Source organism: Aedes albopictus, chromosome 2 (genome assembly GCF_035046485.1).
Source record: "Aedes albopictus strain Foshan chromosome 2, AalbF5, whole genome shotgun sequence".
Classification (NCBI taxonomy): domain Eukaryota; kingdom Metazoa; phylum Arthropoda; class Insecta; order Diptera; family Culicidae; genus Aedes; species Aedes albopictus.
The window spans coordinates 395692830-395716421 of NC_085137.1; the positions used below are offsets into that span (position 1 = coordinate 395692830).

General features: G+C 42.8%; 1 protein-coding gene and 1 non-coding gene across 3 annotated transcripts in view; both read left to right on the plus strand.

Moving 5' to 3' along the window:
* LOC109410791 (uncharacterized) overlaps positions 1-19145 on the plus strand; it is a 34036-nt gene extending 14891 nt beyond the window's left edge. For both annotated transcript variants that reach the window (XR_009997946.1, XR_009997947.1), the window contains one exon: positions 18193-19145. This is a non-coding gene — a transcript (uncharacterized LOC109410791). The remainder of the gene's footprint in view (positions 1-18192) is intronic.
* The window catches only part of LOC115253479 (KAT8 regulatory NSL complex subunit 2), a 598461-nt gene that overhangs the window by 207032 nt on the left and 367837 nt on the right, over positions 1-23592 (plus strand). The gene's annotated exons all lie outside the window — the stretch shown is intronic.

The window sequence follows — 23592 nt, forward strand, 5'->3', positions numbered from 1 at the left end:
TAACTCAATGCTTTTTCACATGACTTGCATTTTGATGAACCAGACGTAATAAAAATTTATCATACTGTCTATCGATCGCCATGTAAAATAACATATTTCATTGCATATAAAATAGTATTCCATCGAATCGTTTATATTTTTTACAGCATATTTTTGTTATTATATGTGTATAAAAAACATTTTATTTTCTATGTTCGGGATTTAAATGAAGTGATCAATGTTTGATATGGTCGTTTGTTCAGTGCATGCTATTCATGTGCAAGTTAGAAAGTTTAAGGGTTTTATGGTATTCAACTCAATTGCTAAAAGGATTCTGATTGAAAGGTTCTGCTTTTTTCTTTGTCAGGCAAAACTAGAAAAGAGTGTGACATCGATTTCGATTGATACTCTTTTACCTAATATATGATGAATATTGTGTACTTGGGTGTCTACTCATAACTCAAAATAAAATTCCCTGAGTTTTCCAGGTTTTTCCAGATAAAATTTTGAAAGTTTATAATTAAAAAAATAACCCAAATTTTCTAAAAATTATAAAGGGTGACTTAGGGTATCATCGCCAGGTTTGTTCTCTTCGTCATGAGGGATTTATGCCGGTTAAATTGCCTGAAACTTGATCATATTCAATTTGGTTGGGAAGGATTTGATGCCAACTCTGAGTTCAACAGGTTTCAAACCCCCCCCCCCCCCATGACGAAGAGAACAAAACTGCCGAAAATACGTAAGTTCCGCTACTCTTCAAAAATTCTTTCAATATTTCTGAGCATTATTTCTGGAATTTCTTCCAAAGTATCTTCCTGGCTTTCTGCAAGATTCTTTCACACGAGATATCTGTTTGAGTACGTCCCGATATTTCTTGCAAAGGTTTTCCGATATACTAGAGATTCTCGCTGGATTCTTCCTGAAGATCCATCCAAAACTATTCAAAGTTTCTCCAAGAATGTCGTAGCCATGCGGTTAGAGTCCGAGTGGATGAGGGTTCGATTCCCACTCCGACCGATGAAAATTTACACGAGAATAGCTTCTTATCCGTAGCCACTCAGTGTTAAGTTTCGTTCAATCGGTACAGCCGCCGGCTGAAGCCAGTGTCCATGCCTTTTTAACGGTTTTCCGGGACAGCTATCCATAAACTATTGGATTTTTACCGATAGTTTTCCGATATTCCTCTTGTTTTCCTCGCGAAACTTCGTCCGCAGCTGCTTTCAAGATTCCATATGGTTTTCAGAATTCCTCCTTGGATGTCCTTAATATTTTTTCTCGGGATTACTATTATCTCGAACTTTTTTCGAGATGTCTCATTTTTTTCTCAGGTTTTTCCTGAAGTTCCTGTCGAGATTTCTTCAGTAACACTTTGCGGAGTTTCTCGCAAGAATTTATTTGAATTCCCTCGAATATTTCTCCATGAATTTCCCATAAGGTATTTCGTAAGTTATCTCAGGAGACATTCTGAGGAAAACCCGTAGAAGAATCCCTGAAATAACTTTGGGAGAAATTTCTGAAGGAATATCCAGAATCTCGGGACAATTTCTGGTAAAGATTCTGGGAAGAATTTTGGGAATAATGCACAGAATATCTGTAAAAACTCTCAGGTTGATCACAATAAGAAATCCGGTACAACTACAAGAAACAGCCTGGCTCTGAAAATATGCAAGAGAAGAATTCAATGAGAAATATCAGCAATATCTCCTGTAGAAATCCCAGAAGGCACTCTGGAAAAAAAATCTTAGGGGAAAATCCAGGGTATTTTAATTAAGAAAAGCTCTGAGAGACATATCATGACCAACATCGGAAGGAATCTTCTGAGAGAAGTTCCAGGAGATACTCCGAGAAAAATCTCAGGTAAAACTTCAAATTAAACATCGCAAAAACTTTTAACAAATTCCTGTAGGAGACCAGGAAGAACATCTCGAAGAAAGCCCAAAGCAATGGTTTGAAGATATTACAGGAAAAAATCAAAGAAATCTCTTGAGGAACTCTTGCAGTAAATTCGTGAAAACTCCTTCAGAACTCCTTGGAGAAACTTTAGTAGGAACCCCAGGAATAACTTCTTTAGCACCTCTGAAAAACGTTCTGTGAAGATCTTCTGGGGATGTCCCAAGAGGAACACCGGAAGGAATCGGGTAAAATTTTCGTGAGGAGTGCCGAAAGGAATTCCACGATTTATCCCGACAGACATTCTTATAGAGTATTCGGAATAAATTCTGGTAGAAATCCTATGAAGATTTCTTTGAGCAAAACACTGGAGGAACTCTGAGAAGAAATAGCATCCCCGTGAAAAACTCCAGGAGAAATCGGTTGGAATTCAGGAATCCTGGAAGGAATCCGGAAGTATACCTTTCCGGAAAAAATCAAAAAGGAATACCAAGAAAAATAGCGTCAAAAATGCGGAATGGAATTTTATAAGAAATCCTGGGAGACATTCCAGGAGATATTGTTAAAGAAGTTCCAGAAATAAATTCTGACGGAATTTCTGGAAAAAAATCCTTGTAGCGAAATTTCTATATGGATTTTTACTACCAGGTTCATACGACCCAATGATTTTTTTTTTCGGAGTAAAATTTCCCTGAGTACTCAAGAAATTCCATGAGTATTCCAGGTTTTTCCCTGTTAAATAAAATTTCCTGAGGATTCCCGGTTTTCCAGGTTTTTCCAGGTAGTAGACACCCTGAGACATCTTTTCTCGTAGATGTCGCTTTAAATAGATGTACCCTTAAATAATACATACTTGCCGAATTTTTGTTTCTTTTTGCCGAGATCAGCACAATAAAGTAATGTTTTAATGCCGAAAATCAGTATAACAGTCTCATATTGATTTAAATTGAAATCAACACTCAGATAGCTCAGTCCGGAAAGTAAAAATACGTGTATACATAAAGACATCCCTCACGCGGATATAATTACATTTTATACATTATTTTATCAAATAATTTATTCAATAATCTCAATCTTGTACAGTTACACCAGATTTGTTTTTTGAACTGGTCGGTTTTTGCTATTGCAACAGGATCAAAACTGACTAAGTTATAGCAAAAAAACGGCCCGCGCAAAACAAAAAGCAGGTGCATTTTATTTTTCCGCTCTTACAAATGAAACGATCATTTCACTACCCACATCCAAAAAAGCGCTTCAACATACGACTTCATCGATCAAATCACGCGAGTCGTTGATGCGCACGAAATAGGCGAAAAAGGATGTGAAAACAACATGCGCACCCTCATTGAAAACCTCATGCACTATGGCCTATCAAACTTCCCTCTTCTCATCTCATAACTGATCGCATCCGATCGCATCTCACCTTACCCACTATGGTCACAGCCTTATCCTGTATTTGTATGAACAGTGCAAAGTAGTGGATTACCTGTGCTACCATGGGAAAGAGAGGGTTAATGTTTTAATCTTAACAGAATTGAAAAGCGGTGATGGTACGCGGTGCTTCAAGCGACCCATTTTACTCTATTTCACCCTATATTTATAATTTTAGTGAACATATCGCTCTAAATCCAAAACTGATATTTTTGTGTAGTAATTTCCACAGGATTTCCACTAAAATACTAAATTTCCCCGGAATCCCTGTCACGATCCCCCGGAATCTCTCTCAGGATTTCACCGGTATGCCTGTTAGGATTCCTGTGGAAATCTTGTTAGCTGTAAGATTTCTTCCACAATTTACACTGCATTTTTTTTAGCTGGTACCTATTCAGTAAACTTTGCTGATTTTTTTTGTGCTGATTGCATTCAGCAATATCAATTACTGAAAATCAGCAATTTTTCATTCAACTTGCTAAACCATCCAGAAATTTTGACAGTTTATCAGCAATGTTGCTGAAATTCAGCATTTTATTTTGCTGATTTTTTGTGCTGGGAGCATTTTACTATTTTTTTAGAATTCTTTCGGAGTTGCTGTTGAAATTCATTCGGAATTCCTGTTGAAATACCTCCGGAACTACTTTTCGAAATTCCTGTTGGAATTCCTCCAAAATTCCAGTTAAAATTCCTCCGAATTTCCTGTTGGAACTCCTCCTACGAAATTCCTGTTAGAACATCTCCGCAATTCCCGTTGGAACTCTTGCAGAATTCGTGATATCATTCCTCCGGATTTCCTGATAGCGTTCCTCCGAAATTCCTGTTAGGATTCTTCCAGAATTCTTGTGAAGAGTCCTGCGAAATTCCTGTTAGGATTGCTGTAAGAGTTCCTCCGCAATTTTTGTTACAATTCCTCCGGAATTCCTGTTGGATTTTCTCCAAATTCTTGTTGAAATTCCTTTGAAATTCCTGTTAGAAAGATCTTCACTGGAATTCCTTTTAAAATTCCTCCTGAATTCCTTCTAGAACTCTTCCGGAATTTCTATTAGAATTTCTCCGGAATTTCTGTTAGGATTCCTCCGAAATTTCTGTTAGAATTCCACCGAGATTTCTGATAGGATGCCTCCAGAGTTTCTGTTAGAATCCCTCCGGATTTCTGTTAGGATTCCTCCAGAATTTCTGTTAGGATTCCTCCGGAATTTCTGTTGGGATTCCTCCGGAATTTCTGTTAGGATTCCTCCGGAATTTCTGTTAGGATTCCTCCGGAATTCCTGTTAGGATTTCTCCAGAATACCTGTCAGGATTTCTCCGGAATTCCTGTCAAGAGTCTTCCGGAATTCCCGTCAGGATTCTTCTGGAGTTTCTTTTCGGATTTTCCTATTATCCCTGTCATGATTCCTCTTGAATGCCTGACAGGATTCCTCTGTGTCCCTGTTTCAGGTGTCCCTGTCAGGATTCTTCTGGATTCCCTCTTAGGATTCCCCTGGAAGTCCCGCATATCATCACGACGATCCCATTCTGTAAAGCTGATAATGTCAAATTTGAACATTACTATAAAAAAATATCAGTATCGGATTTAGAGTGATATTGTCACTGATATTATAAATATGGGGTGTAATGAGGTAAAATGGGTCACTTCTCGAACTCAGCACCGCATACCATCATCGTCATTCAATTTTGTAAAGATTAATAAATCCAGTTTATCCATTACTATACAAAAAAAAATCATCAGCATCGAATGTAGGGGGATATTTCCATTAAAATTATGAATAAAAGGTAAAATCGACAATGATTTTTCATAAGCGCCTAACTGACTTGATCGATTTCTCTTCGTCGACTCTCTCTTTCGCTAATAACTTGATCACAACAAACAAAATCATTATTCTTTTTGTTTCTACAGCAACATGTAGTCGTCTTCTTCGCATTTCAACCAAAAAATCTTTGGAAAACTCAATGCACACTCTGTGATAACACAAAGAGAGGATCGATGAAGAGAACTCGATAATGTCAGTTAGGCCCAAATGAAAATTCAGTGTCGAAATAAGTTAAAATGGACCTCTTCTTGGCATAAGCACCGCATGAAATCACTGCCGTCCAATTCAGTACAGATAATTACATCAATTTTGTAGAATATTCTGCAAAAACCTAAATTACGGAGATCTGTTTGTCAAAATAATCAATATAGGGTAAAATAGGGTAAAATGGGCCATTATTCAGACTTGTCACAGCATGATCCCATCCTCATTCAGTGCTGAGAGCTGATAACATCTGACTTGTCCAATAAAAGCTAAATTTATTGCAACATTTGAAGCTATAGACGTTATGTGCATCAATACCACTAATATAGGGTGAAATGGGGTAAAATACGCCATGTCTTGGACAAAGCGTAGCATGATCTCATCGTCATTCACTATTGTAAATATGAAAACATGAAGAATTTTCGTTCATGTACAAAAAAAAACTTAATCAATTGAAGTTAAAGACATATATTCATTACAACAATAAATTTAGGGTAAAATAGGGCAAAATGGGTCATTTATTGGGCTCAGCACTGCATGAACTTTTCTTCAGTCTCTTCTGTAAACATAATAATATCATATTCGTCAATTTATATACATCAAAATCAGCGGCGTGGACAGTTATGGAAGTATACTCATTTAAAATGGCTGATTTAGGGTAAAATTGTCGGCAGTACGACATCTGTTCCCATGTCTATGGACGGCCATGAGAGAGGAGAGTAAATTGTATTAATATATTGTTCCCCAGTCCATTGTTAAACGTCCGTGAATATAGAGTATAATTGTATCGCTACGTTTGCCACTGATTTACGCGGTCTCCGAAAGTACCCCGGGTAATAGTTCTGTCCCCGCCGGTAGTGACACTCCTGGTGATTCCGCTGCCTGAATCTGTCCGTCGTGACTCTGTTTGTCCTACAAAAATGAGGCAAACTGAACAGACCCCCAGACCCCTTCTCGAGGTCTGCACAGAATGAAACCATCACCATTCGATTTATCGGCAAATTTTCCATGAAAAATGCATCGGTTCGAGTTTCAAAACCAGCAGTTTCTAAATAAGTCCGAATACGGACCCGTTTCTGCCCACTGTGCACTGCCTCAACATTAACACCACTAGATCTGCCTCTGTTTCTACAAGCAATCATGTCGAGCCTATCCTCCTCGGCTGTCTCCCTCTTCATAGAAGCATAAGCTTCCTTCACTGCCGTACAATCGATGCCAATGAGATCAATAACGTCCGCAAAGCCTAAGAGCATGTGCGTGTCATTCCATTGCACGCAGGACCTCCCAATCGTTTCTTCGAGTGTCATGTCAAACATTAAATTTGAAACGAGGTACACACTTCGTCTGTGATCCGAATCCTCAATTTTGATCCATCCAGCCAGCGTTACGCATATCATATTGGATGGAAAATAGCAGAGAAAGCAGTAAAACACGTCTTTACAGGTCGAGGTAACAAACTGGTGTGATCTTTATTCATCTCCTTTTCCCTCTTCATTCATGCCCCATTGCGTTACACTAATGGTCCATTCACACTGTCGATTCGATGAATGCGTGATGCTCAATGGCACAGTGCTGCCATCACTCCTCCTCATCGCGCTGAGATCGTAGACCAATCCTCTCGCGTATGTTCTCCAGCTTCACCCTGTTCAGCGGTTTTGTTAGTATGTCCGCCAACATGTCCGCCGATGGGCAATATGTCACATTTATGTTGCGTGATTCTGCCAAATCCTTCACGAAGTGATATTTGGTGTCCACGTGCTTAGATCGCTTCAGTCCTGCGTTCTCGTCCAACATCTTGATGCAACTTTGGTTGTCTTCGAAGATCTGCACTGGTTTCTGTACAGGCTCCCCGAAGTCCTTCAGTAGCTTTTTGAGCCACAGCAGCTCCCGGCAACTTTCAGCTAACGAAATATACTCCGCTTCGGTCGATGAAAGTGCCACACACGCTTGCTTTCTGGCACACCACGAAATCAAGCCACCACCCAAGCGAAATAGGTAGCCCGAATTCGATTTCCGGTCCTTTACATTTCCGGCCCAGTCTGCGTCCACGTATCCCTGAAGTTCTTCTTTGCCGGCTCCTAATACCAGCTTCAGCTCGCTTGTCGCCTTCAGGTAGCGCAGAACCCTTTTCGCTTCCGTCCAATCCGCATTCGTTGGTTTGCTCACCTGCCTCCCAAGAATCGACGTACTTATAGCGATGTCTGGCCGGGTATTAACTGATAGATACAGCAAACCACCGACGAGGCTCTGGAACTTGTCATTGTTCGGTAGACTCTCCAACTCCTCCTTTTGCTGTAGATATCCGACGATCATAGGAATTCTTGATACCTTCGCATCCGCAAGTCCAAACTGTTCAACCAGCTTGTCGATGTATGCCTTTTGGTCCAAGCAGTAGGCGTTACCTTCTTTCGTCACTCTTATCCCCAAAAAATGCTTCACCTCGCCAAGTGTTGTTATTTGAAACTCCGTTGCCAAAGCCTTCAAAATCCCGTCGTATTCCTTGTCATTGGAGGTGACGACCAGCATATCATCCACATAGACGAGGATATACACTGTGCTGTCGCTCTTCTTCCGCACAAACAGGCACGGATCAGCTTCCGCCTGCTTGAAGCCGAGTCGCGTCAGAACATTTTTCAGCTTCTCGTTCCAAACCCTGGCTGATTGCTTCAACCCGTAGAGGCTTTTGCGCAACCGATAAACCTTGTCACTTCCAACTCGTAGTCCTGGTGGTGCCCGCATGTAGATGGTCTCCTTCAAATCGCCATTCAAATATGCCGTTTTCACATCAACATGCCTTACCTTCGTTCCGTCTCGCCCGGCGACGGTCAATAGAGTACGAAGCGTCACTTGCTTCGCGACGGGGGCGAACACCTCGTCGTAATCCAGGCCGTACCGTTGTGTGAAACCTTGCGCCACTAATCTAGCTTTATAAAGTATTATTTTACCTTGCTCATCCTGTTTCTTCTTGTAGATCCAGCGGCATCCGATCGTCTTGCTTCCTGGTGGGACCGATGTCAACTCCCAAGCCTTGCAATCCCGCAGCGACTTCAGCTCGTCGTTCATGGCAGCCTTCCAGTGATCACTCTCAGGACCACTCACCGCCTCCTGGTAACTACGAGGCTCGTCCTTCTGACACTTAGCTAACCTGCCATTCGCCATATAACGTTGAGGTGGAATACCTTTCGTTGACCTTGCTGACCGACGAGGTGTACCTGCGAGTTGCTCCTCCTGAAAGTGGTTCGACTCCTCCTGGATAGGAATGATATCCTCATCTCGGCAAGATTCTTCACTTCCACTGGCATCTTCATACACGCTTTGGTCTGCTGGATCATCGAAGCCACGAACCAAATTTTCGCAAGATTCTTCATCGAAACCACGGAATTCTTCTTCATCGCTATCTTCGTCCGGACCACCATCTGATTCATCGGACTCTTCATCGGACCCGTCCGACTCCTCCTGTTCCACGTTGCCAGTTGGCCTTGCCGGCAGCTCGAAGAAATCCTCAGCGATCGCATCTTCAACCTTCTCATCCGACTGCAAGAAACGAGTATCACGACTGAAAACGACTTCGTTTGTCTTCAAGTCGATGAAACGCCACGCTTTATGCTGCTGGGAATACCCAACGAAAGTCATTTTCCGCGCCTTCGACTGCAGCTTCGTCCGCTTCTCCTTCGGGATGAACACGTACGCCTTTGAACCGAACACCTGAAGCATGCTCATGTCCGGTTTCGTCCCGTACCAAATCTCGTAGGGCGTCTGCTGTACCGGCTTCGTTGGCAGCATATTCTGCAGACAGTTTGCCGTGTTAACCGCCTCGGCCCAGTACCGATAGTGCAATCCTGACTCAATGATCATGCACCGAGCCATTTCCACGAGCGAACGGTTCTTCCGCTCCGCGACTCCGTTCTGCTGCGGCGTGTATGCTGTCGTGAACTGCTGCTGAATGCCCTCCTGCTTGAGAAATTTGACCAACTCTGCGCTGCGATACTCTCCTCCTTGATCCGATCTAATGATCTTCGGAGCCCTTCCGAACTGCGTTTTCATCAGACGCACGAAATCCCGGATAGCATCCACCGTGTCCGACTTTCTCTTCAGAATGTACAGAGTGGCATAGCGGCTGTAGTCATCGATTAGCGATAGGAAGTATCGATGACCACCAGGTGTAGCCGTATTCATCGGCCCGCACAAGTCGGTGTGGACCAAATCCAACACTGCCTTCGACTTCCGCTTTACCTTCTTGGGGAATGGCAGCCTTGCCATCTTCCCTTCCAAGCAGGGTTCACAAGTAATTTTCACTGAGCAGTTACGTACCTTGATGCCGGTTGCCCAACCTTTGCGCTCCAGATCCAGAATAGCTTGAGGATCACGGTGTCCCAGCTTCCGATGCCACTCGTGTATGCAGTCCTTTGCATGGCACTGTCCCGAAACCGCATTCGCTCGTTCCACCATTTGGAGATGGTAGAGGCCCTTGCTTGACGGTGCAACAGCAGCAATCCTGTCGCCGTTCGCGATCGTGCAGCCGTTCTTGTCGAAGATGACTCTCGCTCCCTTCTGAACGAGCCTGCCAACCGACACGAGATTCATGTCGAGCTCCGGTACGAATAGAACTTCACTGAGCGAAATCTGCTTTTCGTCACCTCCGCCTCCGACGCAAGAAAATTCACACGATCCGACGCCTTTCACTACCGCCCGTTTACCGTCGGCAACTGTTACGGATTTCGGAGTGTCCTGCCGCGGTTCACTCAACGACACGAAATACTTCCGATTCGCGCACATATGCGAACTCGCGCCGGAATCGACAATCCACTCTTTCGTCGCGCACTCACTGGCAAGAAACGTAAACGCTTCCGATTCCGATTTGGCAAGCTTTGCCTTCGCTTGCTTTTTCGACACTTTCGTCTGTTCACGATGCCCACTCGCTTCTGAGCTACTGGCACCTTCTTCTTTCTTCTGCCGCTGCCACAAGATGCAGTTCTTCTTCTTATGGCCGGGCTTCTCACAGAAAAAACACACCACACTTTTCTTCTTATCGTCCGCTTTCAGAACAACCGAATCCACTGCCGATGGTTCCCGCCGCTTGAGCACTTCGTTACCCAGGTAACCACTAAGCATTTGAATAAGCCGTGTATCAGCCCGTATTACGCATTTAAACTGCTTGCTGCCCTACATAAGCAGTTCGAATGCATAGCTGCCTTGAGTTAGCATAAGCTGTGCTGCTCAAAAGCTTTCGGCTGTTAATTAGCATTTCAACTGCTTGAAGTGGTTTCACTTGGGAGCATACAGAATGCTTTTCAACTGCTCTTTAAATGCTAGGAGCAAAAAGGTTGGGAGATATGTTACGCATTTGGCAACACATTTTGTCTCTCTCTTACAGAGCCTATGCTTCTGTTTACAAATTTGTGCATCTTATTTGTTTCTTCATTTTCCCCTGCTCATCCAAAAGCACCAAAGAAAACATTATTGCAGCTGGATTGGATTGGGAACTTGGCCATCAAAAAATCCCCAATTTTTTATCATTTCGTCGGAAAATATGTGCCGAATAGGTGGATGCTTTGGTGGATCATCGGATTGTTTGAAAGAGGGAAGAAACAATCATATTCCTCAGATATTTTAAAGAAGGGATGGTAATGCTCTACCACAACGAAAAATCTCAATGAAAACAAGTTTTGGATGTTGAAGCTGTTATCGAATCATTCTTTATATTGGCGATTAAATCAACGCACGCCACCGGGACAGCTTTAGCATCGTGGATCAGGAGCAACAGAATCCGAAGCAGATATGATTAATCAATCTCCGGATCGTAAGTTCAAACCTACATCACTACAAAAAATAGCAAAAAAGTTCCACCTAGCACCGGCTAGAATATGGAAGGACGATGAAGCGGGGAAGCAGACTGAGAGAACGAGAAGCAGACGTCAATCTATTTTTGTTTATTTTTTGCTCGACGAGGCGTTACGCTTCTTTGACATTTCGTCATGACGTTCCTGAAGGGATAGCACTAAGACAGCCCGTTATTTTGCCAAAACCTGCTGTGAGGTAGCACTATAGGCGCATATACGGCTAATTAGCATTAAACGCCTTGTCGTAAAGGCTACTATAATGCTGAAGGAATGCTATTTTAAATGCTTACTGGTTACTTGGGTAATTATCTTCCCCTTCACTAGCTGCAGGGTCAGCTCATCATCGGCTCGGTTTTCTAGCGTCGTCGTCAGTGCATCGAACGAACTTGGCAAACTTCTAAACACTAGAACCACTTGAAGATCTTCGTCCAGCTTTGTTCCGGCATTGGCCAGCTTCTCGAACAAATCCTCGAACTCCATCAAGTGTTCTTCGATGTTGTCGCCGTCGTGGTACTCCATGTCGCAGATTCGTTTGAGCAGTTGCACTTTGGTCGTTAGCGTCTTCTTCTGGTGCTGCTTTTCCAAATTGTCCCACACTTCCTTCGCGGAATTCGTATTCCGGATGTGTCCGTGTTGACTTCTTGTCAGCAACAAACCGATCGTCGCGCGCGCTCGCTGGTCTCCCTCGTCCCAGGCAGCCACCGCCGCCGCGTTCGAACCGGAAGCATCCAGTTGCGGCTTCACTCCCGCCGAGACGTACTTCCAAAGTCCTTCTCTCACTAACAAAAACTCGACTTCCAACTTCCACGAATCGTAATTATCGTTCGTCAACTTCGCGATACCGATTTTCTCCATTTTGTCGAATTTAAAAATGTTCAAAACAATTCAACAAAATATCCACGACTTGTCTCTACGTGTTCACTTTGCACAAAAAAACAAAATGGCTACTTCACAGGCCCATGACCTATTGGATGGAAAATAGCAGAGAAAGCAGTAAAACACGTCTTTACAGGTCGAGGTAACAAACTGGTGTGATCTTTACTGCCGTGTGCAGCATAGTTGTCCCATGTTACAAAACAGCAAACCGAGAAAAATGCGTTTTAAGTTCCAGCCTTGTTTCCCTCTCTACGAACAAGTGTAATAAAAAATCAAAGTGAATTCATCAGGAGAGCGTTAGAATTGGTATTTATCATTGAAGTATGAACCAAAAATTTCATAGGTATTAAATTTACTTTAACTTTTTAAATAAAAAATCTGGTGGGACTGTAATGCCGATAAATCTAGCAAATTTCGGGATTTTATCGGCATAAGCTGTCCCATGTCATGCGAGATTTTCAGCATAAGCTGTCCCATGTTTCAGTTTTCAGCATAAGCTGTCCCATGTCGAATTTTTCAGCATAAGCTGTCCCATGTTGGATGTTATCAGGATTCCCGGAGAATGTCCAGGATTCACACAGACATTCTCGGCATTCCCGGCGAATTTTTGGAATTCATGTAGTATTGTTAGGATTTCTGGAGGACTTTGGGGAGGGAGGGGTGAAACGTACCATTTCATGAAATTGCCAAAATAACTTTTAAAAATCCATGTGAGTATTATCGAACCGGGCTCGACGAGTTGATGTTGTAAATCGATGTCCGACGCCATTTTGAAATCCAAGATGGCGGCTTCCGGATTCTGGAAATCCATGGAAACCCACGCAATATGGATATTTCCGGAACGGGTTCGACAAGCAGATGTTGAAAATCGATGTCCGACGCCATTTTGAAATCCAAGATGGCGGCTTCCGGTTTCTGCAAATCCATGGAATCCCACGCTATATGGATATTTCCGGAACGGGTTCGACAAGCAGATGTTGAAAATCGATGTCCGACGCCATTTTGAAATCCAAGATGGCGGCTTCCGGTTTCTGAAAATCCATGGAATCCCACGCAATATGGATATTTCCAGAACGGGCACGACAAGCAGATGTTGAAAATCGATGTCCGACGCCATTTTGAAATCCAAGATGGCGGCTTCCAGTTTCTGGAAATAAATGGAAACCTACGCAATATGGAAATTTCATGAACCGGCGTCAAATATCGATTTTTGAGTTCTACTCATCAAGTCCGATCGATAGATACCCATATTGCATGGTATCATAGCTCATACCACCATTACATGGCCGCCATATTGGATTATGGTACGCCATCTTGGGTTTCAAAATGGCGTCAAATATCGATTTTTAACATATACTCATCAAGTCCAATCGATAGATCCTCATATTGCATGGTATCATAGCTCAAAACACCATTCCATGGCCGCCATCATGGATTATGGTCCGCCATCTTGGATTTCAAAATGGCGCAAATATCGATTTTTGACTTCTACTCATCAAATCCGATCGATAGATATCCATTTTTCATGGTATCAGCTCAAAACACCATACCGTGGCCGCCATTTTGGATGATGGTCCGCCATCTTGGATTTCAAAATGGCGTTAAATATCGATTATTAAGTTCTACTCATCAAGTCCGATCGATAGATACCCATATTGCATGGTATCATAGCTCATACCACCATAACATGGCCGCCATATTGGATTATGGTCTGCCATCTTGGATTTCAAAATGGCGTCAAATATCGATTTTTAACATCTACTCATCAAGTCCGATCGATAGATACCCATATTGCATGGTATCATAGCTCAAAACACCAATCCGTGGCCGCCATCTTGGATTATGGTCCGCCATCTTGGATTTCAAAATGGTGTCAAATATCCATTTTTGAGTTCTACTTATCAAGTCCGATCGATAGATACCCATATTTCATGGAAACATTGCTCAAAACACCATTCCGTGACCGCTATCTTAGATTATGGTCCGCCATCTTGGATTTCAAAATGGGGTCGGATATTGATTTTTGACTTCTACTCATCAAACCCGATCGATAGATACCCATATTGCATAGTATCCGTAACAGATTCACCGTTAAATAGCAAGCACTCTGACGATTCTATAACATTCCCCAGAAAACCATTCCCCAGAAAACCAATCCCCAGAATTCCATTCCCCAGAATGTACCATTCCCCAGAAAACCATTTCCCAGAAACCCATTCCCCAGAATGTACCATTCCCCAGAAATCCATTCCCCAGAATGTACCATTCCCCAGAATGTACCATTCCCCAGAAAAAAATAAAACTATTGCTTTAATTCTGAATGGTTTATATTAATAGCTAAAAATCAAATATTTGTTCGTAAAAAATCACCGGAAGAAACATCCTGCCAAAAATTCTTATTTGACAAGAAAAACTTCGGAAATAAGCATGATTTGCCTTTACAATTTAGGCTAGGGCCGATTCAAATATGTCGTCCATCATTTTTCGGGAATTATAGACCCCCCCCCCCCTCCCCCCTCTGTCACGCTATTTTGTATACCTTATACATGGAGTGTCACACTTTTTCAGACCCCCCTCCCCCCTAAACGATGGACGTCATATTTGAATGACCCTCTATTGGTATAATTATTGGCATCGCAACTGCTTACTTTTTCAACATACATTTTTCCTTCTTTTCTGCATAGGCTGTTCTTTCGAATTGTACTTTTCAGTAAATTATCGGCATCAAAACTTCTTACATTTTCTACGTAGTTTTTTTTCCTTTTTTTCTGCATAGGCTATTGTTTCAAGTTACACTATTCAGGTAATTATCGGCACCACAAGCACAGGTGTTTAGAAATTTAGAAAAAATATGAAATAAATATAACAGCAATTTTAACACCGGTGGAGGCTGTAATGCCCATAATTTCCCGAAAAGTGCAATTCGAAAGAACAGCCTATGCAAAAAAGAAGGGAGAATCTATGTTAAAAAAGTAAGCAGTTGCAATGCCGATAATTTCTTGAAAAGTGCAACTGGAAAGAACAGCCTATTCAAAAGAAGGGAAAATTTTTGATAAACATATAAGCAGTTGTAATGCCAACAATTCTTATAGCGACTCAAACATTTTTTTAACGAAGAAGGAAACGTAACACTCTGATAATTGCCATCGTACATCGATTTAACGGTTTATTTGAAAATTTGAGAGTTGACCAACTGCCAATTCGCGGCGCTCGCATAGTTTTTGTTTGAGTTTGACGTTTGCTCACTACTGCCATCTAGTTGATGATTGGCCAAATTCATTCCTTTTAGAATTAAGCGAACCTATTTCCGAGACTAAAATTTAAATCGAAAAATTTTCGAAGTGTTACATCTGTTTGTCTGTGGTGACATTGTTTTCCTTGCGGCATTCAAAAGCCCAACACTGTTCCTTTTTTTAAACAAGCTTTTTTTAGAATTTAGGCAATTGGTACAATTATTGGAATTATAACTGCTTTCATTTTCAACATAGACTTTTCCTTCTTTGCTGCATAGGCTGTTCTTGCGAATTGCACTTTTCAGGAAATTATCGGCATCACAACTGCTTACTTTTTCAACATAGATTTTCCTTTCTTTTCTACATAGGCTGTTCTTTCGAGTTACAATGTTTAGGCTAGTTACAATCGGCACCACAAGCACAGATGTTTAGAAATTTGAAAAAAAATATATAATAAATATAACAGCAATTCAGTAACAAATTTTGAAAACGACGTATAATCAATGCTACACCATTGATTATACGTCGTTTTCAAAATTTGTTACTGAATTTAACACCAGTGGTTGTAATAATGCCCATAATTTCCTGAAAAGTGCAATTCGAAAGAACAGCCTATGTAGAAAAGAAGGGAGAATCTATGTTGAAAATGTAAGCAGTTATAATTTAAAAATTTTTACTAATTGCCTTAATTTTAAGAAGAATATTGTTTAAAATGAAGGAACATTGTTTGGTTTTTGAATGCCAAAAGGAAAACAATGATACTTTTTCCCTTCTTCATTAAAAATATTTAGAATTGTTGGCATTAAAACTGCTTATATGTTCACTTTTTCTATTCCATTCCACAGTATTGGAATAATGATGAAAGCCCTACTCATACCGCAGAAGCCTTTGGAGCGAATAATTAGGAACAGCCATTGGGATGGATCCCTCCAACCGTTTGCAAAGAAAAACGTGGTCAGTTGAGTTTTTAGTATCTTGTACACTGAACAACATCAGAAGAATATGCGTTTTCTCTGTAAATTTTGCACATCACTTTTAAAACGTTATTCATCGTAAAACAAGTGCTGCACAATTTTCACAAATCTATCAAAAACAAAACATTTTATAGCAACGCAACTAACAGTTTGTGAACTTTCAAGATAGGTTTAAAGATCAACATGCAACTGTGTACAATGGTAATTAAACGTTTGAACCATTGTAGAATATTTTTATGGATATGTATGTATGTATACATTTTTACCTTAATTTGTTACATATACCGTACAAAAAATAGATTTGCTCGTAATAACACTATAATGTTAAAATCCTTGCCTATAATACTTATGACACACATGTGATACAAGAATCACTGTACAATTGCGCTTGAAATGAGTGCCATACTGAAAATTCTCTCAGTTCAAGTCAGTCTTGTTAGAATTTTCTTGACACTGCGTACCGTTGTACAGGAATCATACTCGTATCACATGTCTGTCCGGGACATATCATTATGATCAACATTTTACTGTTTGTGTATCGAATTAAACTTTTTAGCAGAGTATATTAAGCTTTTCTGGGGAATGGTACATTCTGGGGAATGGATTTCTGGGGAATGGTGCATTCTGAGGAATGGATTTCTGGGGAATGGATTTCTGGGAAATGGTACATTCTAGGGAATGGTACATTCTGGGAAATGGTTTTCTGGGGAATGGAATTCTGGGGATTGGTATTCTGGGGAATGGTTTTCTGGGGAATGTTATAGAATCACTCTGACGTTTTGACCGCCATCTTGGAACCTAAGCCGCCATCTTGAATTCCAATACCCTTATAACCACCTCTTTAACAAACAAATAAACAAACATACAAATTTACATACACATTGACATACAATTTAACATACAAACATACATACATTGACTTTTATATATATAGATTGCATGCTTTAGAGCCTAAAACTCCATTAAACAGTCGCCATCTTGAATTTTGAGCCGCCATATTGGATTGTAGACCGCCATCTTGGATATTCTGGTTGCCATCTTTGGACTGGTTACTGATTACACCCTCCACTGGTTACTCATAGCTTACTCCAATTTAGCTTTAAAAGCTGAGAAAAAAAACATGGGATAGATTATGCTGAAAAATTGAACATGGGACAGCTTATGCTGCAAAATAGAACATGGGACTACTGCAAAATTGAACATGGGACAGCTTATGCTGAAAATTGGAACATGGGACAGCTTATGATGACAAAAATGAACATGGGACAAATTGACTTGATGTTGTTTTTATAGATTTTCCGAATAAAGTGTACTAACCGAGGGCAGCTTCTAAAAGAATACGTAAAAATAGACCGTTTGGCGAAAAAAAGTCAAAATCGACAAAATGTAACATGGGACAACTATGCTGCACACGGCAGTTTATTCATCTCCTTTTCCCTCTTCATTCATGCCCCATTGCGTTACACTAATGGTCCATTCACACTGTCGATTCGATGAATGCGTGATGCTCAATGGCACAATGATGCTCAATGGCACAGTGCTGCCATCATATCAGCCTTATTAGTTTCGTCGGAAAACCATGTTCGGACATTGTTTGCCAAAGCTCATTCATTTTAACTGAGACGTACGCTGCTTTAACATAAATGAACAGATTGTGAGTCTACAAGTTATGCTACCTACCTACCTAAATTTGTCTTCTGATGGTACTGTGCAGCAACTCCTTCGGTTAACAATCGTTGAAAACGCATGGTTCTTCTGTTTTTTGAACTCGTTACGTTGGATAACCTCGCCCGATGACTTAACAAATAGTGTAGAGTGACTAACACGGTGGAAGGTATGAACTACGTTTCTACTAACAAGAATCATAAGTAGCATGAACAAAATTCATCAATTGGTATATTAGAATACCAATCCTTAATACATCCATGGATTTGTTTTTCTTATATTTTAGCCTCCGGCAAATGTAATGACCAAGGGATCATTCCGCAAACCACCTCCATCCTTCACCACAACTCCGAGCGTTGAGTTGTCTCCGGTGTCAGTATCTCCGACTTTGGATTGCGGCAACGAGGATGCATCACATTGGTCCATCAATGTGGCAGAGCATCCGAGCTTTTTCCGACTACTTGACGATCTACGTTTATCTCCGGTGGACAGCAACAACCCGGACGTGGTCGATGATGTTGGCTCTAGTCAACACCCCGACGACCCGATAAGCATCATCAGAAGCGGCGAATACGTTTGTACGATTCGCAACCTCCACTCGGAAAATGCCCTACGCAAGACGTTCACCATTGCGTTCAACGACGATTCGGATATCTTGCCGGAGGAAAAGTCCCTGTCCTACATCGCGGAAAGCCTCGCCGAAAAGATCAAATCGAACACCTTGAAGCCCCTCGAAGAGCTGTATGATGCGCCACAATCCGTCAACACCAGCTTCATCCAAAGATTGCTGACCCAAGGCCCAGACTACAATCTCAACACCCAGGGTGACGATTATGATTCTGAAGATGACGACGAAGAAATCGATTCCGGTATGGACGAAACCATCAAACCGGCCGCATCGTACACCACCATCCGGTATCGGCATTGCAGTAGCGCGAAAGGATCCCAAGAACCGGTTCGGTATTCTCCGGGCTATTCGCCGATCCGGTTCTCTGGAACGCCGATCGTAAGAAACACCGACCAGATGACGTCCCGCTCGCCCGTCAGTTCGCCGGATCGGACAAAGGTAGTATCGGAGCGCAGGGCTCTGTATTTCGGGCATGAAATGTGATTTCATGCGACTTGGTTAAATGATCGTTATATTTTTTGCCGTTGATTATTTTATTACTTAAAATAAGAATAATTTTGTACGTGTTGTTGATTTTTTTGAATACATGTTGTTAATGTTTTAACTTTTAATTTTTATGCATCAAGTTGTGACAATATTAGGTTGACGTTTCCGGCGTGCATCAGGTACCTAGCGCATCAGATTCACATAGGTATTTATTATACCCTATTGTGGGTTGTCATTAACATTTTAATGGCCAATTAGTCTTGTAAAGATTTTAGAATGGTTCTAAGAATCTCTTCTTCGTTAATTTATTTACATCAAATTCAAGATAAATCTGAATCATAAATTGGCTATTCTCCATAATACAGTCACGCCCGATGCTCGCCAAGTCACGCTCCAGCTGATCTGCCCATCGTGATCTCTGCGTTCCACGCATTCTTGTGCCAACCGGATCTGTCGCGAACGCCAACTTTGCAGGGTTGTTGTCTGGTATTCTTGCAATATGCTATCGCCTAGTAAACCACTTGTTCGCCTAGTAAACCACTTGTTGGTGGCACTAAAGTGGCAACGGAGGACAACGCTTTTACCGAGGTTCTTACAGTTCCCGAACCCAAAGAACTGTTCTGGCTGTATCTTTCTCGCATCCATCCAAGCGTTAAACCAGAATCTATCGAAAAGTTAGTCAAGGATTGTGTACAATGTGAAGACCTTGTTAAGGTTGTGCCGCTGATCAAAAAGGATGCTGACATGAGTCGCTTGAGTTTCATCTCGTACAAAATTGGATTAGATCCTAAATTGCGTGAAATTGCACTGAGTGCAGAAACATGGCCTAAGGGAATTCTGTTCCGCGAATTTGAAAACGGAAACTCAAAAAACATGTGGTTACCTCGTCTGGACTCGCCGACCGTGACAATTTCTCCAGTGCCTGGACCATCTCAATACTCAACTCCAACCACGGGGGTCGAACCGATGTGTTGATACCAGACAAGACGCTATTATCGCAACCTAGACGCAGCGCAGACTATGTATTTTCGTCTTCTCCAAATAATTACCATCGCATCCTTAATATCCGGACACCGGGACGCAACTTTGCCGCCAGCCCTGAGGAAGCCTCTATTCCACTCACCGCAGTCGAGCCTTTCCTGCCAGCGACCTCCAGTCGTCCCGGTCCTGCGTGTGAGCTGGGAGATGAGGTCTTCCAAACTCCTGAAACCGGCAAGTACAATCAATTATCAAGTTTTGCATCGCCTGAAAGCTTTTCGGTTTCCAGACAAGCGGTTCCGTTACCCCTGCTACATCAAGCTTCTACTGTGATTCGCATCAATTCGCTACCGGGACGCACGTTTGCCGCTAGCCCTGACGAAGTCTTGGAGTCTCCCAATGCAGTCGAACGTTTCCCGCCGGAGACCATCAGTCGTCCTAGTCCTGAGATAGAGATAATCAACGAGGTCCTCCGAATTCCTAGTACCGCTTTGACCAACGTAGTCTCCAATACGACACCGGGACGCACATTTGCCGCCAGTCTTAAGGAAGCCCCTGATCCTCCCAACACAGTCGAGCCCTTCCCGCCAGCGACCAGCAGTCGTCCCGGTCCTGTGTTTGGGATGGTTGATGGGGTCTTCCGAACTCCTAGCATCGGCAAGTATAGTGAACCAATAAACATTGCGCCACCTGAAAGCATTTCGGTTTGCAGGAAAACCGCCGGTATTCCCTCCCGACAAACGACATCCGATACTGCTCGAACTCGTCACAGTTCTACCCACTGCTCAACTTCGACCAACGTAGTCTCCGATTCGACACCGGGACGCACAATTGCCGCCAGTCTTGAGGAAGCCCCTGATCCTCCCAGCACAGTCGAGCCCTTCCCGCCAGCGACCAGCAGTCGTCCCGGTCCTGTGTTTGGGACGGTTGATGGGGTCTTCCGAGCTCCTAGCATCGGCAAGTATAGTGAACCAATAAACATTGCGCCACCTGAAAGCATTTCGGTTTGCAGGAAAACCGACGGTACTCCTTCCAGACAAACGACATCCGACACTGCTCGAACTCGTCACAGTTCCACCCACTGCTCAGCTTCGACCAACGTAGTCTCCGATTCGACACCGGGACGCACATTTGCCGCCAGTCTTGAGGAAGCCCCTGATCCTCCCAGCACAGTCGAGCCCTTCCCGCCAGCGACCAGCAGTCGTCCCGGTCCTGTGTTTGGGATGGTTGACGGGGTCTTCCGAACTTCAGCTATCGGCAAGTATAATCAACAAGTTATTACTTCTCCACATGATGGCTTCCCGATTTCCAGTGCTGCGACCCCTCGGCAAATTGACCCCTCGGACATTACAGTTTACTACCAAAATGTAGGCGGGATGAACGGCCTCCTGGAAGACTACCATTTAGCTGTGTTGGACCAGTGCTTCGATGTCATCGTCTTAATCGAAACATGGCTAGACCCCCGTACTACCTCTAGCTGCATTTTTGGAGATGCATACGAAGTTTTCCGCTGCGATAGGAATGCAAATAACAGTCGAAAGGCTACTGGAGGAGGCGTCCTCGTAGCAGTTCATTCCAGGCTAAAAGCTAGGCTGATCGAGAACGATTCATGGAACATCATTGAACAAGTTTGGGTGGTAATCCAGCTTGGCGACCGCCAACTTTTCCTATGCGCGTTATACATCCCTCCGGATCGGGTTCGAGATGTGGATCTTATCGATGCACATTGTAACTCTGTCGCAGTTGTTACGAATATCGCAAATCTTTGTGACGAAACGATGGTGCTGGGCGATTTCAACCTTTCTGGCATAGCTTGGTTCCCAACTCACAGTGGTTTTCTTCGTCCTGATCACGAGCATTCTACTTTTCACGTCGGAGCGGTAAATCTTCTAGACAGCTACAGTACCGCCACTCTATTTCAAATCAATAGCGTTTTGAACGAAAGCAACCGTGTGCTTGACCTCTGTTTTGTGAGTGGTCGCAGTACTGCTCCTAGTATCTCGATGGCACCAGCTCCTCTAGTTAAGGTTGTTCGCCATCATCCACCTTTATTAGTCGCCATCGAAACAAATGTCGTTCGCGATTTTATCAACAACCGATCTGCTGTGTCTTACGATTTCCGGAGAGCTGATATACGTAGCATAGCTGAAGTGTTGTCTGTCCTGGATTGGGAGCTCATCCTAGATGCATTCGACGTGAACATCGCAGCGCAAACCTTTTCCAACATCTTGGGGTATGTCATTGATCGACACGTTCCAAAGAAAGTCGTACGAACTGATTTCAAGGTTCCGTGGATGACCAGTGATCTTCGATCGCTGAAAAGGACCAAAAAGGCAGCCCTTAAACGATTTTCTAAATTTCGCACTATGCCACTGAAACACTATTACGTAAGATTGAACTACGAATACAAGCGTTTGAGTCGTTTCTGCTTCCAACGATATCAGAGGAGAATAGAGCGACGGCTTAAATCGCATCCGAAATCCTTCTGGAGCCACGTGAACGAGCAGCGTAAAGAAGCAGGGTTGCCATCGTCCATGGTATTGAACGGCGTAATCGGTTCAACGCAAGAGGAAATCTGCAATCTGTTTTCTACAAAATTCGCAAGTGTGTTTGAAAACGAACAGCTTTCCACTGATCACATCGCCAGCGCAGCACGAAACGTTCCCTTGGCTAATCAAACGCTCATTATTACTAGTGTAAACGTGGACACTATCTCGAAAGCGGCATCACAGCTAAAAACTTCGTTCAAGCCGGGGCCTGACGGTGTTCCATCTGTCTTCCTGAAGAACAACATTGGACATTTGCTGGAACCACTTCGATTGATCTTTCAGCTCTCTCTGTCTACTGGCATTTTTCCATCGTGCTGGAAAACGGCTGAGATGTTTCCTGTATACAAAAAAGGAAGCAAGCGAGATGTTAACAACTATCGCGGAATCACATCACTCAATGCGGTAGCGAAGCTGTTTGAGCTGGTTGTTATGGGTTTCCTTAATGCGCATTGTAAACAATATATAAGTGCGGATCAACACGGGTTTACTACTGGTCGCTCTACAACCACAAATCTGCTGTGTTTCACGTCGTATATCACCGATAGTATGACTATGCGCACTCAGACGGATGCGATATACACTGATCTATCTGCCGCATTCGATAAGCTCAACCACGACATTGCGATTGCTAAGCTTGATAGACTTGGAATTGGTGGTAGCCTCCTGAGATGGTTCCGTTCATATCTCACAGAACGTCAATTGATAGTGGCAATAGGAGACTCTCGCTCGTCGAGTTTTTGCGCTACGTCAGGTATACCACAAGGTAGTCATCTGGGACCGTTGATTTTCCTTATCTACTTCAACGACGTGCATCTGGTTCTCAAAGTTCCTCGGCTGTCCTTTGCGGACGACCTGAAGTTATTCCTGCGTATCCATTCAACTACAGACTGCCGCTTACTTCAGGAGCAGGTCAACTGTTTCGCAGAGTGGTGTAAAGTTAATCGTCTCACCGTTAACCCTGAAAAATGTTCATGCATCTCCTTCTCGCGAAAAAAGCAATCAGTGCCTTTCGACTACAAGATATTCGACACGCCTATCGGACGAG